This window comes from Chiloscyllium punctatum, chromosome 10 (assembly GCF_047496795.1).
Source record: "Chiloscyllium punctatum isolate Juve2018m chromosome 10, sChiPun1.3, whole genome shotgun sequence".
In the NCBI taxonomy this organism is placed as follows: domain Eukaryota; kingdom Metazoa; phylum Chordata; class Chondrichthyes; order Orectolobiformes; family Hemiscylliidae; genus Chiloscyllium; species Chiloscyllium punctatum.
The window spans coordinates 104,419,687-104,438,513 of NC_092748.1; positions in this window are offsets into that span (position 1 = coordinate 104,419,687).

Here is an 18,827-nt window from a genome sequence, read left to right on the forward strand (position 1 = left end):
ACACCTCTGGTCTCAGGTCTCCATTTTGAGAAACTCCCTTTCACTACTACTCTCTGTCTCCTGTTGACCAGCCAGTTCTTTATCCATCTAACTAGTACACCTTAGACCCCATGCGACTTCACTTTCTCTATCAGCCAACCATGGGGAACCATATCAAACGCCTTACTGAAGTCCATGGACATGATATTTACAACCCTTCCCTTATCAATCAACTTTGTCACTTTCTCAAAGAATTCTATTAAGTTGGTAAGTCATGATCTTCCCAGCACAAAACCATGTTGTCTATCACTGATAAGCCCATTTTCTTCCAAATATAAATAGATCCTATCCCTCAGTATCTGCTCCAGCAGCTTCCCTGCCACTAATGTCAGGATCACCGGTCTATAATTACCTGGAGTATCTCTGCTAATCTTCTTAAACAAGGGGACATCATTAGCAATTCTCCAGTCCTCTGGGATCTCCCCAGTGTCCAAGTCTGCTGCAAAGATATCTGTTAAAGCCCCAGCTATTTCCTCACTTGTTTCCCTCAGTAACCTGGGGCCTTGAGCACTGCAATACGTTTTAGAATGCCCAACACTTCCTCCTTCCCTATGCCGACTTGACAGAGAGTAATCAAAAATCTATCCATAACCTCAGCGTTAGTCATGTCCCTCTCCTCAGTGAATACTGATGCAAAGTACTCATTAAGAATCTCACTTATTTTCTCTGACTCCACACGTAACGTTCCTCCTTTGTACTTGAGTGGACCAACCCTGTCTCTAGTTACCCTCTTGTTTCTTATACATGAATAAAAGGCTTTGGGATTTTCCTTAACCCTGTTTCAGAGAGATATTTTATGACCCCTTTTAGCCCACTTATTTCCTCGTTTCAGATTGGTCCTACATTCCTGATAGTCTTCCTAAAGTCATCTGTCTTCAGTTGCCTAGATTTTATGTATGCTTCCTTTTTCCTCTTAGCTAGTGTCACAATTTCTGTGGGGGTGGCACGGTGACTCAGTGCTTAGCACTGCTGCCTCACAGCACCAGGGTCCCAGGTTCAATTCCAGCCTTGGGTGACTGTTTGTGTGGAGTTTGCACATTCTCCCTGTGTCTGTGTGGGTTTCCTCCGGGTGCTCCGGTTTCCTCCCACATTCCAAAGATGTGCAGGTCAGATGAACTGGCCATGCTAAATTGCCCGCAATGTTAGGTGCCCGAGTCAGGGGTAAATGTAGGGGAATGGGTCTGGGTGGGTTGCTCTTCGGAGGGTCGGTGTGAACTTATTGGGCCAAAAGGCCTGTTTCCACACTGTAAGGAATCTAATCTAATTCCACCTGTCATCCATGGTTTCCTAATCTTGCCATTTGTATATCTGTACCCAATTTCTCAGGAACATGTCTCTCCTGCACTCTAATTAATCTCTTTTCAAAAATCTCCCACATATTGTATGTGGATTTACCCTCAAACAGCTGCTCCAAACCTACATTCCCCAGCTCCTACTCAATTTTGGTATCGTTGACCTTCCCCCAATTTAGCACACTTCCTTTAGGACCACTCTTGTCTTTGTCCATGAATATTCCAAAATTTATGGAAGTGTGATCACCATTCCCAAAGTAATCCCCTACTGAAACTTCACCCACCTGGTCGGGTTCATTCCCCAACTCCAGGTCCAGTATGGCCCCCTTTCCTTACCTCCTGCTCTACAAAACCTCCTGGACGCTCCTGACAAATTCTGCTCCACCTAGACCTCTAACACGAAGTGAATCCTAGTCAATGTTGGGAAAATTAAAATCTCCTATCACCACCACCCTGTTGCTCCTACATCTATTAATAATCTGTTTATGTATTTGTATCTCGATCTCACACTCGCTGTTGGGAGGCCTGTAGTACAACTCCAACATTGTTACTGCAACCTTCCTATTTCTGAGTTCTGCCCATATTGCCTCCCTGCATGAGTCCTCCATAGTGCCCTCCTTCAGTCCTGCTGTGATATCATCTCTGACCAGAAATGCAACTCCTCCACCACCTTTACCTTCTACTCTAACCCACCTGAAGCATCTATATTCTGGGATATTTAGTTGCCAATCATGTCCTTCCCTCAACCAAGTCTCAGCAATAACAATAACATCATACTCCCAGGTACTAATCCAAGCCCTAAGTTCATCTGCCTCACCTACTATACTTGTTGCATTAAAACAAATGTACCTCAGACCACCAGTCCCTTTGTGTTCATTATCTGGTCCCTGCCTACTCTTCCCCTTAGTCACGCTGACTTCATTATCTAGTTCCTTACAGGCTTTAGTTACTACCTCCTTACTGTTCACTAACCTCTTCATGTAGTTCCCATCCCCTGGCACATTAGTTTAAACACTCCCCAACAGCGTTAGCAAAAGTACATCCGAGGACATTGTTTCCAGTCCTACTCAGGTGTAGACCATCCAATTTGTAATAGTCCCACCTCCCCCAGCGCTGGTCCCAATATCCCAGATATCTGAACCCCTCCCTCCTGCACCGTCTCTCAAACCACTCATTCATCCTGCCTATTTTTCATTTCTACAGCATGTGGCACTGGTAGCAATCCTGAGAATACGACCTCTGAGGTCTTACTGTTTAACTTGGCTTCTAACTCCTTACACTCTACTTGTAGGACCTCATCCTGTTTATTACCTATATCATTGGTGCCTGTATGCACTATAACAGCTACTTGTTCACTCTCCCCCTTCAGAATATTCTGCAGATGCACCTGGGAGGCAATATACCATTCGGGAGTCTCATTTTCGACCACAGAACCACCTATCTACTCCCCTTGCAATTGAATTCCCTATTTCTATAGCCCTTCCATTCTTTTTCCTGCCCTTCTGTATACCTGCTTTGGAGGGAGGTGACTACTGGCGATACTTGTGCTGTCTTCCTGCTCTTTCTCTGCCTTTTGGTCAACCATTTCCTTTCTCCCTCAGCAATCCTGATCTACAGTGTGACCAATTCACTAAACGTGTTATCCACAATCTCCTCAGCAGCATGGATGCTCCGAAGTGAGTTCATCCACAACTCCAGAGCCATCATGTGGTCTAAGAAGAGTTGCAGCTGAACACAATTGCTGCACATGAAGGAGTCAGGGACATCAGCTGTGTCCCTGAGCTCCCACATTGAGCAAGAGGAGCATAACACAGGTAAACCGCCATTTTTAATCTTATGTTTAACTTAGTCTTAGCTGAGATAAATGAAAAAGGAAAGAAAAGATTAGGTTAGATTACATTACATTACAGTGTGGAAACAGGCCCTTTGGCCCAACAAGTCCACACCGACCCGCCGAAGCGCAACCCACCCATACCCCTACATTTACCCCTTACCTAACACTATGGGCGATTTAGCATGGCCAATTCACCTAACCTGCACATTTTTGGATTGTGGGAGGAAACCGGAGCACCTGGAGGAAACCCACGCAGACACAGGGAGGACGTGCAAACTCCACACAGTCAGTCGCCTGTGAAAAGTTTTCACCTCTGAAGGCAGCTGATGCTAGCAGTAAGTCCTTTTAAGCGGGAAATTTACCTTCCTAGCAGCCCCTGACCCTCGCTCTCACCACTCCTATTGCTATTGAAAATGAATGTGCTATGAGAGTAATTTTTTCTGATCTATTCTGCCTAGTTCTTATAAACAGCTTTATCAAATATCTTCTCAAACATTTCTGCTCTCATGTAAACAACTCCAGCGTCTCTACTCTTTCAATGAAAGCAAAATCTCTCATCAGTTGAACTGACTTGGTAAATAATATTTGCACTGCTATCCACACTTTAGAACCACAACAACCAGATTATGTTTTTTAAACATTTTGTCCTAGCACTCTTGTTGGTGAGGTGGACAAAGGAACACAGGATTTGGTTTGCAGTTTAACTCAATTTATTAACAGAATATCTCTTATTCAAAACACCATGTGACCATTTCCCAATTCCCGCAATACTTATCCTCTATCTAGTTCTATCCATCAAAGAAAGGATATTACCCACAATGATCTGCATGTTTTAGCTGGGCCTCTCTGAAGTAGTATTGGGTCTCTTCCAAAAAAGTTGGTCTCGGAGCGATTATCTCTCTCCCCCTCTCTCTCAAAGTGGAAAGAGCTCTGCAGCTGGGCTAGAATAAGTCTTAGTTGGGTCTTCACTGCTTCAGTTGCATCACCCCTCAGTCCTGATCTTCCAGAACGATCAGTGACCTTTAGTCAATGGAGTCATGAGCTGGGTTTAGTAACTTAATGGGGCTATGCCAATATTCCTCACTGTTGCCATGCCTGGAGGTATAAAGTGCACCCACTCAGGCAGTCAAGGTGCCAGAATGTCTGATGGATGCTTCCCCAACACGTAACCCTTGGGCTGGTTTTAATTGGATTTTCTAGAGCCTTTGCAATCTCTTTGAACCTAGTTTCCACTTTTCTCTGCTGCAGATGTGTTTAATTTAGTTTTGTCAATTTTCTCTCAGGCCTGATTTCAATTGCTGTGGGTTAATTAGAACATCCAACTTTTGGCCCGGGGTCATTTGAACACAGCACTTGACTCCAATACTTTCACATTTTTAAGAGAGATGCAAACGGCATTCCTTAATGACAAATCCATCTTGTGACAATACTATGGCTTTAGGCGATATATTTTGTCCTTGTATTTTAAGAAGAGAGGTAAATACAGAAGTGCCAAATCCAATAATGTTAACAGCTTGTGAGGCCTTAGGGTTTTTCTGAAGACTAGAACAATAAAAGCAGCTTGGCTGGTGGCATTAAGCTCCCTCAGAACCAATATGTTTAGCTTTAGATTTCAGCAGTTGCTGGTGTCTTAAAGTTGGATGTGGAAGCTCTCTCAGTTACTCGCTCAGTTATACCAAAAGCTGGTGTTCTCTTCATGCCACTAGAATTGTATGTGAGAAAACCTATTTTACTGAATTGATGTTTTCCAAAGGTGTGTTTATAGAATGTTACTACATTGGAACAGTTAGTGAGTAGTTTATTATTTTGTCAAGTAGTTTGATAAAGTTACAATTAAGCCAATATTTCCTTTTCTTCTTTATTTTGTCTGTATTTCAACTATAGTGCATGAATGAAGTGTGTTTTGCTTCAACCCTGACAGTTTGACCTATCGAATTTTACAGAATGCAACACCTGGCACTTGCCTTTAAAATAAGAAAAAAGTTAGCAACTGGGCTATTTCCTTGACATGTTTTGTGGGGATTAGGTTTGGCTGCTCAATACCCAAAGTACGTAGTTCCATAATATTCCTTGATATTGTTTAGCATTGACTGGCCAGCTTTTCATCATGGGAATTGAAAGAATAGAACTGTTCCTCTAAGATTCTTCCTGCTCAACACCAAGTAACTGTTTAAGCTAATGATCTACTTATCTCTGAAGAGTGCAGGGACTATAAGAGTGAGTTGAATAGTTAAATTATGGTACACTCATATAAAATAGAAAGAACAAAACAATCAAAGTATTCAGCAGGTTTAGCAACACCTTTTCTCTTATTAACTCATGGGTCATGGGTATTGCTGGCTGGCCAGCATTTATTGCTCCCAAATGTAGGTCTGACTGATGTCACCATGACAACCAGCATGATGAGGCATGCAGATACCTGTGATGTCAGCACCAATTTGGTCCACATTAGAAATGCAACTTCCCCAAGGAATCAGAATTGTTACGCCAACATGCACATTCAATTACATGTTGTGCCTTGTACCTATGACCAGTGATAATGATTCCTGTCTTCTTTGTTTTGCATGGCTAATCCACAATCTTTCCAACCTAGCCACCTACCATTGGCAAGTGTTAAAAGGATTTACAAGTTGACATTCAATTTGTTCAGGTGAAAGTGAGGACTGCAGATGCTGGAGATCAGAGTCAAGAGTGTGGTGCTAGAAAAGCCCAGCAGGTCAGGCAGCATCAAAGGAGCAGGAGAATCAATGTTTCAGGCATTAGCCTTTCAAAATGTGCACCCACACCTCCCCCCTCACCTTCGTCCAATGCCCCAAACGAGCCTTCCACATCCATCATAGACTTACCTGCGCTTCCACACATGTTATTTACTGTATCCATTGCTCCCGATGTGGTCTCCTCTACATTAGGGAGATAGGATGCCTACTTGCAGAACATTTCAGAGACACGCACAAAGCAACCCCACTGCCCCGTGGTCAAACATTTTATTTCCCTCTCCCACTCCACCAAGGACATCCAGGTGCTGGGCCTCCTCCATCGCCAAACCCAAACCACCCAACGCCTGGAGGAGGAATGCCTCATTTTCTGCCATGGAGCCCTCCAACCACACTTGATTAATGTTAATTTCTCCAGTTTCCCCAATTCCCCTCCTCCCACCTTATCCCAGATCCAATCTTCCAACTCGGCACTACCCTCTTGACCTGTCTACCTGTCTATCTTCCTTCCCACCATCCACTCCACCCTACTCTTTGACTTACCATCTTCTCCCCACCTTCATCCACCTATTGCATTCTCAGCTACCTTCCCTCCAGCCCCAATCACCTCCCATTTATCTCTCTACCCCCTTGGCTCACAAGCCTCATTCCTGGTGAGGGACTTATGCCCGAAACATCGATTCTCCTGCTCCTTTAATGCTGCCTGCTATGCTTTACTAGAAACACATCCTTGACTCAATTTTTTAAATAATGTTGGAAATATACCTTTCCAAGTCATCAGGTTATGAAATGGGACTTAAACATGGAGCTTCTCCTTCAACTACCCACATGACTTTGTTGGCAATGTTCACAAGCTTAAAATATGTAAGCGCATCAGTTTAATATATGCATTATTATCGAATATTAGATGTGCAGACTTTAGATGTCCAGGTAATCAGTCTGGAATGCTGATGAATGCTTTTATTACTTTGAGAATTCTATTCCTGTGGAGGAACAGAAACTGTACTTTCAAACTAAATTCATTTGGAAACTTTTAGGAATTGATAAAGGAAGGAATGATAATAGATCTTATTCCCTCTCTGGGTTTTATAGATCAAATCTTGAGGATTATTCTGAAAGGCCACTGGACCAGAATCTGGGATAACAGGGAAGTTACCGATACCTGTCACTAGATATACAACCTTCCACTCTCAATATTTTTGTTCATAATTTTGTGAAAGTGTCAAGATTTTAATGGATTAGTGAGGGGAACATGGCAACTAGGAGCAGAATCAACACAACAGTCAATAGGATATCTTCTTAACAAAGGCAAGTTAGCAAATGGAAAATCTACATTGGAATGACTGAGAAAGAAGATGAATTAAGACTGGGTGGATTCAATGTTAAGTCAGGTACAGTGAAGTAAAATATCATGGGAAAATCAGATTTAGTTAACTGAGAGAAAGCAAAAGAGTCAAAAAGAAAAGAAAACAGAAAGAAAAGAAGGAAATAAAATTTGACATTTCCATATTTTGCAGAGTAATTCAAAACCCAAGGGCATGAATCCATACCTTTGATACTGAACTTTTGGTTCCAGCAAGATTGATTAGTAGGTGTTAACACTCAGAGTTCATTAAGAGGGAACTTGTAATGAGAAAGACTTTTTAAGTCATCGGTTTAAAGATAAGTAATAGGCAACTACAGCAAATTCCCAAAATGAAAAGGTGAAATACACCAGTTTTTGTCATGATTATGAAGGAACTGCACAACTCAAACACTAACATTTGGATCACAGTATTTAAACATTTAAATTTCAATACAAATTTGATTTATATTTAAATTTGATCGTTGTTTGTAGTTCATGTATGAATTAGAGTGAAATCCAGCAGCTTTAACATTCTATTGACAGCAACCTTGAACTGTTAGGCCTTTGCAGTGTGGAAGATTCTGTTTCTTTATGTAGTGTTCATACAGTATTGTGGAAAGTGGCTCTTTGGCAATGAGGTTGTTGTCTTTTTTTAGAGATAAGATCAACAAAGGTGTAAGTCAAAGAGGGACAGACACTGAAAGAGATTGAGAGGCAAGGGAATAGGGAGCGTAGACACAAGGGAATAAAATTAAAGAGGAATGGGATAAGCAGTAACTGAGTCCAAAGTGTTTGGAAGAAATGCAGGAAAAATTAAGTGGAAGGGAAACATTTAGAGACAAATGTTAACAGAGATGTTTAGAAAAAGGATTGATGCTCAAGAGTCAATGCCATTTGTCAGGAGAGACATAACAGAGTTGGAAGAAATTGAGATCAAAATAACTGGGCTCTCTGCCTTATTATCCATTGAAACATGTCATTCACTCTCACTGTCAATTCCGACACATTACTACTGCAGGTATTCTTTCGTTTTCAATTTGGTCACTAATGTCAGAGTTTAAATGGTATCTCGAATTGTAACGTCATTACATTCTGGGTTAACTAAAAGAAAAATCGTAAAACAGGAATGGATTGAGTAAACTTCATAAGTTACTCATTCAGAGCTCAAATCACTGTTATGCCGATAGAAACAATTGAAAATCATATGTTAGCACAAAATTGAAAAGCTGAAATATAAGAACAGAAAATCTGAAAAACATTCTCGAGGTGCAGAAGAGAGATGAGTGAATATTTCAAAGAAAGATTCCTATCTGAAGTACATAAAGATTTCTGATTTTTTGATAGTTTATCTATGCAAATTATTAGCGTTTTCAATCAAAAACTGATCAATTTATGGAATATCTTTCATGACCTCAGCACATAAATAAATACTTTGCAGTCAACTATGCAGTTTTGAAAGTTATTCTATTCTAATGAAGAAAATTACACCACCAATTTGTGCACAACAAGATTCTACAATCTATTCTTATTGATGTTAATTATTGGCCTGGATCACTCTGCTCTTCTTCGAAATGGAACCAATGAGATTTTGGATTGTGGGAGGAAACCAGAGCACTTGGAGGAAACCCAAGCAGACACGGGGAGAACATGCAAACTCCACATCGACAGTCGCCCAAAGCTAGAATCTAACTTGGGTCCCTGGTGCTGGAAGGCAGTAGTGCTAACCCTTGAGCCACCATGTCACCCTATTTCAATTATAAAGTTGCAATAATAAAATCCCAAATATTTTTGATTTCAAACTTAGAACATCAAAAATATTCTAAAAACAATGAAAGCTTTATTGGGTTAGTTAATCAACCAATTAAATTGTGAATTTAGAAACTCTGCTGCTGAGATTATTGTAGTTTTGATAGCCAATTAAGCAATCATAAAGAGCCCTTAGGGAAAAGTTAACAAACATTCTCTGAAACTGTTCATATTGATGCTACATCATTCTGCACGCCAATTGAAGAGTACAACAGGATCTTGATTAGATGGGCCAATGGGCCAAGATGTGGCAGATGGAGTTTAATTTAGATAAATGTGAAGTGCTGCATTTTGGAGGGGCAAACCAGAGCAGGACATATACACATAATGGTAAGGTCCTGAGGAGTGTTCCTGAACAAAGAAAGCTTGAACTGCAGGTTTATAGTTCCTTGAAGGTGGAGTTGTAAGTAGAAAGGATAATAAGGAAGGTGTTTCATATGCTTCTCCTTATTGGTCAGTATATTGAGTCCAGGAGTTGGATCATGTTGCAGCTGTACAGGACTTTGGTTAGGCCACTTTTGGAATACTGTGTTTAATTCCAGTTTCCCCGCTGAAGGAAAGATGTTGCGAAACTTGAAAGGGTTCAGAAAAGATTCACAAGGATGTTGCCTGGGCTGGAGAGTTTGAGCTGTAGGGAGAAGCTGAATAGGCTAGGACTATTTTCCCTGGAATGTCAAAGGTTGAGAGGTACCTTATAGTGGTTTATAAAATCATGAGGGGCATGGATATGGTGAATAGGCAAGGTCTTTTCCCTGGGGTGGGAGAGTTCAAAAATACAAGCCTTAATGTGAGAGGGGAAAGATTTAAAAGAGACCTCAGGGACAACTTTTCCACACAGAGAGTGGTATGTGTATGGAATGAGCTGCCAGAGGAAGTGGTGGAGGCTGGTATAGTTGCAGCATTTAAAAGGCATCTGGATGGTTATATGAATAAGAAGCGTTTAGAGGGATATGAGACAATTGCTGGCAAATAGGACTAGATTTCTCGAGGATGTACGATCAGCATAGATGAGTCAAACCAAAGATTCTTTTTCCAAGCTGTACATCTCTATGACTCTAAGTAATATAGGCAAGACTTTTTAAAAAATTCTCATTGACATCGAAAGGATTTTTTGATCATGTAAAGAGCAGAAGATTTTTAAATGAATTCAGTTTATTATGGTGCAATATACATCGACTGTTTTCCAAGATTGTTTATGTCTACTCCGTACATTTGTGATTCTCAAACTGCAGTTCACAATCCTGCAATTGGCAGCATGAAAACTGCATGAATTCAACACTGACTCCAAATGGTCCTGCTGAGCATGCAGTTTGCACCTTTGTGAATCAAGTCCTACTCTTACCAGCAAAAGTAATATAGAAAATTAAACAAAAAAGAAACTTAAAGCCACTATGATAAACAAGTGAAGTTTAAAAGGGATAATCTCCAAAGAACAAACAATATCCTTACATCAAGTACAGAACAAGTGGAATTTAAAATCAATAAAGGAATATCAGAACGTAGAAGTCTTTTTACTTTGGGACTTTTTTTTCCAGTTGCACCTCCCCATCACCATTACCATCATAACCTTTCCTGTCTTGTGTGCGTGTGTGTCAACAATGGAATTCAGGACACTTTGCAACTTCTGACAAATTTGTATATTCTACTTGAATGTATTTGCAATAAAACTAACTCCTTATTCTGATAACTGAAGAGGTCCATCTTCATATGGCTTTACATATCAAGTACATCGTGAACTGAGAAATCACACCTCACTAAAAACATAAATTTCTGTTGTAAACAACCTCAGGAGTGATACGAGAACAACTTATTCACTTTCCAGATTTGAATTGAATTGAATTTATTGTCATGTGTACCGAAGCACAGTGAAAAGCATTGTCTTGGGACTACAGGCAGGTCACATAGCTAAATACCATAGATAAGTAAATAATAGGTAAACAGTGCAAAAACAAAAACACAGGTACAGGCGAATAGAGTTTGTGAGTCCATTCAGTCCTAACAACAGTAGGGTAGAAACTGTTCTGAAACCGACTGGTGCGTTTGTTCAGGCATCTGTACCTTCTCCCCGATGGTAGATGTTGTAGTAAAACATTGCCAGGGCAGGATGGATCTTTGAGAATGCTGGCATCCTTTCCTTGACAGCCGGCCTGGTAGATGGATTCTGTAGATGTGAGGTTGGCCTTTGTGATCATCCAGGCCGAGTTCACCACTCTCTGTAACTGTCTCCGATCTTGAATGGTACAGTTGTCATACCAGATAGTGATATATCCAGACAGAATGCTAGATAGAATGCTCTCACTGGCACACCTATAAAAGTTGACAAGGGTATTCGCCATCATGCCAAATTTCCTCAGTTGCCTGAGGAAGAAGAGACGTTGTTGGGCCTTTGTAACCAGTGCGTCCACATGAAGATTCCAAGAAAGCTTGCTGTGGAGTTTACAACATATTAATAAAACCATTAATAAGCTTGAGATATCCAGTCAATAGGCTTGAGAAAGCTCAACAACCAAAAAAGAAATCCTCTTCCCTGCTCCCCACACAACTGCACATCACTATCACTACAGGATAATGATTCTCAGACAAGATGTTGATTGTTAGTTAGAATTGAAAGATATGCATATCTTCAAAGATTTTTTAGGGTTCAAGTCAATGTTGAGGGCTCCCAAAACATTTCCACCTGCCACCTTGAATATGTTTATTCTCGAAAAACACCACAGAAAAGATGGAACATTGTCTCAGAAGTTCATTCTGTAAGAATACCATTTTAGATTGTTGGTTGAGTGAACTCTTAACTTTAGCACAAGTCCCCAGTTATTAGGAGAAGGTGAGAAGTGCAGATGCTGGAGATCAGCATTGAAAAGTGTGGCAATGGAAAAGCACAGCAGGTCAGGCAGCTTCCGAGGAGCAGGAGTGTCAAAGTTTTGGACATTAGCCCTTCATCAAGAATGTAGGGAGGTGGTGGTGGCTGATATATATATAGAAGAGGGGGATGTGGCTGGGAGAAGGAAAGCCTGGAAGGCAATCGATAAATGCGGGTTGGGGTGATGGTGATAGGTTGGTGGGGAGGGTAGAGCAGATAGTGGAAAGGAAGATGGACAGGTGGGACAGTTCACCTCATCCCAGATCCAACCCTCTAACTCGGCACTATTCTCTTGAACTGTCCTATCTGTGCATCTTCCTTCCCACCTATCCGCTCCACCCTCCTCTCTGACCTATTACTATCACTCCAACACACATCTACCTATCATCTTCCAAGCTAACTTGCTGCAGCCCCACCCCACCCCACCCTCCGATTTATCTGTTGGCCCCTTTCACCACTCCATCCACCCCCCACCCAACATTCCTGGTGGATGGCTTATGATCAAATTCTCCTGATCCTCAAATGCTGCCTGACCTACTGTGCTTTTCCAGCACCACACTTTTCGATTCCCAGGTTATTAGTCAGGCAACCTTGCAGGATCAACGACATTGAGTGTGGTGTTATTGGGTGTGAAGTGGATGCTCAGGTCATTGCTGAATGGTTAATATTTCTTTATCCTTCTTATCCTCTCTTTCATTGATGTAGCAGTTTGATACAATGGCTTACTTGACTATCCCAGTGTTTGCAGTTAAGAATCAATCACATTGATTTGCAACTAGAGACCACAAGTAGGCTCTAACATGTAAGGAAACCAGGCTGCTTTCTTCAACGGACTACAGTAAACCAGTCCGTCTGCACCATCATTACAGAACAGAGTCAATAGATCCACCAACAGAATTCAAACTGATTCTGAATACCTTCTGAATACCTGTCCCTTCAGGGCTAATGTAGTCCAGGGCAGATGAGGTAAATGAAGATGTTTTAATGAGAAGAGAGTTTGTCAAATCAATACGATTACGTTTATTGCATATCTGCAAATATCCATAATTTACAAAGATGTGATATGCATTCTCACAGAAACTACTAGGTGGACATGAACTTAGGTCTGACTTCTTTAAGATCCTTTGTCAATCTCCTCAGCAATCTTGATGACAACATCAGAGTGGGTGGTACATGTGGCACATGATCAGTATTGCCATCTCAGACCCAGAAAGATATCTAACCCCTCCCCCCCCCCCCCAGTATTTTCCTCTCATTTCATTATTGTTATGCCTTTCTCCATATGCCTACATTTACATGATGCTCCAGGTCTTTGGCTTTACAAATCTGAACAATCTGGATGTTTCACTATTCTGTCCCTTTGGATTTGGATGACTGGTAAATCTTTGGGGAGGTTAGTTGGATCATTGCTTTTGCCATTTTTAAATGAAGGAAACATCCAAAAATATTCTTATTAAACTAAAACTGCTCACATCCTTAACTTGCCCAATGCTTATCCATTTTGAACTGCAGAATCACAATATCCCAGAATTCCATACCTGAATAACACATCTTTGTTCTGGCCCTGTAGCTTCTGTTTTTTTTTTAAGCCATTCTTCATGGTAGCCAGACACTTATGGTAGAACCTCACAGTCTGAGACGATTTTTTAAAAAAGTCTTTGCCCTTTCATGAAATACTGTGCTGATTAAAGTTTCCCCTATGTGTCTGGGATCTTTAAATTGGCCCACACAATTTCCAATATCAATTTGCTCACCATCTGAACTCAGACAAGCAACTGCTGTATCAGACCACCAGCTCCCAATACAGATTGTATCCCTTCAACATGATATCTCCTGTTCCAGCACGTCTCCTACTAGGTCAGACATGTCATCTGTCAATTGTTGAAGCATTTTGAGACCATATGACCATGAGACATAGAAGCAGAAATTAGATCATTCAGCCTATCAACTCTTCTCTGCCATTCAATTATGGTTGATAAGCTTCTCAAACCCATTCTCCTGCTTTCTCCCCATAATCGTTGATACTCAAGAACCTATTTATCTCAGTCTTAAATGTACTCAATAAATTGGCCTCCACAGCCTTCTCTGGCAGTGAATTCCATAGATTCACCACTCTCTGGCTGAAAAAGTTTCTCCTTATCTCCATTCTAAAGGTCTTCCCTTTACTCTCAGGACTTGTATAAACACAGAATTCTTAAACATTCCTCATATGTTAAGCTTTTCATTCCTGGGCCATTCACTTGAACCTCCTCTGAACATGTTCCAGGGCCAGTACATCCTTCCTGAGATGTGGGGCCCAAAACTTCACACAATACTCCAAATCTGGTCTGACCAGAGCCTTATAGAGCCACAGAAATAAATCCCTGCTTTTATATTCAAGTCCTCTCAAAACAAATGCTATCATTGTATTTGCCTTCCTAACTACTAACTCAACCTGCACTAGAACTCCCAAATCTCTTTGCGCTTCAGACTTCTGAATTCTCTCCTCATTTAGAAAATGGTCCATGCCTCTATTCTTCTTATCAAAGTGCATGTCCTCACACTTTCCTCGGTTGTACTCCATCTGTGACATTTTGCCCACTCTCTTAACCTTCTTCTTAACCAATTACTTCTGCAACCTCCCTGCCTCTTCAATGCTACTTGTTCCTCGATCCATCTTTGCTTTGTCTGCAAACTTAGCCAGAATGCCCTCAGTTCCTTCATCTAGATGGTTAATATATAAAGTGAAAGGTTGTGGTCTGAACACTGAGTATTGTGGAACACCAGCTGCCATCTTGAGAAGGACCCTTTTATCCCTTCTCTCTGCTTTCTGGCATGAAATATCTCCACAAGGATTTCTGCTGGAGGAATCATCAGATTTTCTACAGTGTGGAATTCAGCCCATCAAGTCCACACTATCCCTCTTAAGAGCATCCCACGCAAATCCACCCTCCCACCCGCACCCCCTCATCCTGTCTCCATAATCCTGCATTTCCCATGGCTAAGCCACTTAACTTGTACATCCCTGGACACTTTGGGCAATTTAGCTCAGCCAATCCATCTGACCTGCACATCTTTGGACTGCGGGAGGAAACCAAAGCATTGAGAGGAAACCCATGCAGACATGGGGAGAATGTGCAAACTCCACGCAGACAGACAACTGAGGCTGGAATCGAACAAGGTCCCTGGTGCTACAGATAATTTTCACAGTACAATGCTGGATGAAAAAGAAGATCAGTTTTCAGCTCCAATTCACTTCACTGTGTATGGTGAGGCAAAGACAAATCTTCAGATCTCCACCACTATTGTGTACATAACTACCAATACATTTTTTATTTATGCATCTGTCCATGGCCCACAACGTTGAACGTAGTCGAACTAGATGAGTCTTTTTCAGTAAACACGATAAAACTAATTGAATCTCAGCAACCATGTGCATGTTATATTTGAAATAGGATGAGATGGTGGATGGTCTCAAGTGGTTTTTGTTAGAGCAGAGAAGGCCGAGGGAGCACCTGATTGAGGTATAGAATGATTATGAGCAGCATGGACAAGATAGATAGGAAGCACTGTTCCTCCTAACTTAAGGGTCAGTAATGAGGGGGCATAATTTTAAGGGAAAGGGCAAGAATTTGAGAGGGTAAAAACAATGACTGCAGATGCTGGAAACCAGATTCTGGATTAGAGTGGTGCTGGAAAAGCACAGCAGTTCAGGCAGCATCCAAGGAGCAGGAAAATCAATGTTTTGTACAAAAGCCCTTCATCAGGAATAGAGCTATTTCTGATGAAGGGCTTTTGCCTGAAACATCGATTTTCCTGCTCATTGGATGCTGCCTGAACTAGCTTAGATTAGATTACATTACAGTGTGGAAACAGGCCCTTCGGCCCAACAAGTCCACACCGACCTGCCAAAGTGTAACCTACCCCTACATTTACCCCTTACCTAACACTACGGGCAATTTAGCATGGCCAATTCACCTGACCTGCACATCTTTGGACCGTGGGAGGAAACCGGAGCACTCGGAGAAAACCCACACAGACATGGGGAGAACGTGCAAACTCCACACAGACAGTCGCCTGAGGCGGGAATTGAACCGAGGTCTCTGGCGCTGTGAGGCAACAGTGCTAACCACTGTGCCACCGTGCCGCCCACTGCTGTGCTTTTTCAGCACCACTCTAATCCAAGAGGTTGAGAGGGCATGTAAGATATTGGAGCAGAATTAGGTCATTCAGCCCATTGAGTCAGCTCTGCCAGTCGATCATGGCTGATATGTTTCTCAACCCCATTCTCCTGCCTTCTCCCTGCAATCCTCGATCTCCTCACTAATCAAGAACCTATCCATCTCTATCTTAAATGAGTTCAATGATTTGTCTTCCACAGTATCCTGCAGCTTTGAATTCCACAGATTCGCCACTGAAGAAATTCTTCCTCATGTCAGTTCTAAAAGGTCATTCCTTCATTCTGAGGCCATGCACTCAGGTCCTTCTCCTATTAGTGGAAACAGCTTTTCCACATCCATGTATCCATGCCTCTCAGTATTCTATAGGAGTTAATGAGATTCCCCCTCATCCTTCTAAACTCCATTGAATACAGACGCAGGGTCCTCAACCACACCTCATGTGACAAGCCCTTTATCCTTTCGATCATTCTTGTAAACCTGCTCTCAACCCCCTCCAATGGCAGCACATCTTTCCTTAGTTAAAAATCACACAATACCAGGTGAGTCAAACAGGTTTATTTGGAAGCACTAGCATTTGGAGCGCTGCTCCTTCTTCAGGTGCTTGTGAAGTATGACCATAAAACACAGAATCCATAGCAAAAGATCACAGTGGCATGCAAGTAAAATTATAAATTTAAGAAAGCTTTATTGTTGTTGAGCCTTTCGTCTTTTAGATGGGGTCACAGGTTTCAGTTCATTAATATGTAAATCCCAGAACTTCTTTTAAGGCACATTCTCAGGATAAATTAGGGTTTTATTTTAAAAAAAGGTGACATCTCAGCTCAGTCAATGCCCTAAAGGTGTGAGTCTGTCTGTATCCCAATCTTGACTTAGACTGGTTCTATTTCCAAAGTGGAATTTACACAATATTATATGGATTGACTGTCTGCATTGACTGCCTACCGGTTGTGTATTTTATGAGCAGAATAGAATGCATCTGTAAATATAATTCTGCAAATACAAATTCACCCCATTGACTTATATGTGTGTGTGTGTGCAGGAGAGAGGAAGAGACAGAGAGAGTGAGTGTGTACATGTGTGTGTGTGTGTGTGTGTGTGTGTGTGCGCGCGTGTGTGCGTGTGTGTGTGTAGAGTACAGTGAGGTCACCTGTAGTGTGCCATGAATCTAAGGTCTCGGTTGAAGCCGTCCCCATGGGAACCGAACTTGGCTATCAGCCTCTGCTCAGCCAATTTGCGTTGTTGCCTGTCCTGAAGTCCACCTTGGAGGATGGTCACCCAAAGATCAGTGGCTGAATGCCCCTGACTACTGAAGTGTTCTCCAACTGGGATGGAGCACTCTTGCCTGGTGATTGTTGCGCACTGTCCATTCATCCGGCGTCATAGGATCTGCTTGGTCTCAGGGCAACTTTGCCTGCAGTGTATGAGATAGACAACATTGGCCAAGTCACATGATTACCTACTGCATACACGGTGGGTGGTCCCCACGACACTCTGACACGTCTTGCAGTGGTTGCCATGACAGGTTTGTGCAATGTTATGATCGATGTTGTCCTGAAGGCTGGGCGGTTTGCTGCAAACAATGGTCTATTTAAGGTTTGGTGGTTGTTTAAAGGTGAGACCTGAAGGCATAGGGAAGGTCTCTCTCTCTCTCTCTCCTGCACACGCACACACATATAAGTCTATGGGGTGAATTTGTATTTGCAGTTATATTTACAGATACATTATTCCAAATACACTCTGACCAGAGCCTTATACAGCCTCAGCAGTACCTCTCTACTCTTGTATTCTAGCCCTCTCAAAATTAATACTAACATTGCATTTGCCTTGCTACTGAACTGCCAACAGAACTTGCCTGTTAACCTTCAGAGAATCAGACAGTACTGAACTCAGTCCCATTGTACCTCAGATTTCAGAAACATTTCCCCATTTACAAAAATTGTCTGTGACATTATTCTTCCTACCAAAATGCATAACATCACAATTTCCCACATTGTATTCCAGGGCTCTCACTTCTTTGCCTAATCTCCTAACCTTTCCAAGTACTTTTGCAACCCTTCCCCCCTCATCCCCCACCCCCACTTCCTCAACACTATCTGTCCCTCCATGTATCTTTGTGTCATCTACAAACTTAGCAACAATTGCCTCAGTTCCTTTGTGCAGATTGTTAATGTTTAATGTGAATAATTGGGTCCCAACACAGACCCCTGAAGAACTCCACTGGTAACCAGTTGCCATTCTGAAAAATACTCTCATATCCTTATTCTCTGCCTTCTGCCAGTCAACCAATCCTCTACCCATATCAGCCCCGAACACCATGGGGTCTTATCTTATTTTACAGCCTCTTATGTGTCACCGTGACAAAGACCTCCTGGAAATTCAAATACATCATGTCCATGTCTCTCCTTTGTCTAACTTGCTTATTATTTTCTCAAAGAAAGCTAACAGTTTTGTCAGGCATGACCTCTCCATGATGGAGCTGTGCTGACTCTACCCAATTTACCATGCAATTCGAGGTATTCCGCAATCTCATGCTTATTAACTAACTCTAAAATCTTAACAATAAACCAGGCTAACTGGCCTATACATTTCTGTCTTCTGCCTCCCTCCCTTCTTAAACAGAGATGTTACATCAGCCATTTTTCAGTCCTGCAGGACCCTCCCTGAGTCCAGTGATTCCTGAAAGATCACCACCAATGCCTTTACAATCTCCTTGGCTTCAGAACTCTGGAATGTAGGCCATCCGATCTGAGTGATTTATTCACATTCAGATATTTCAC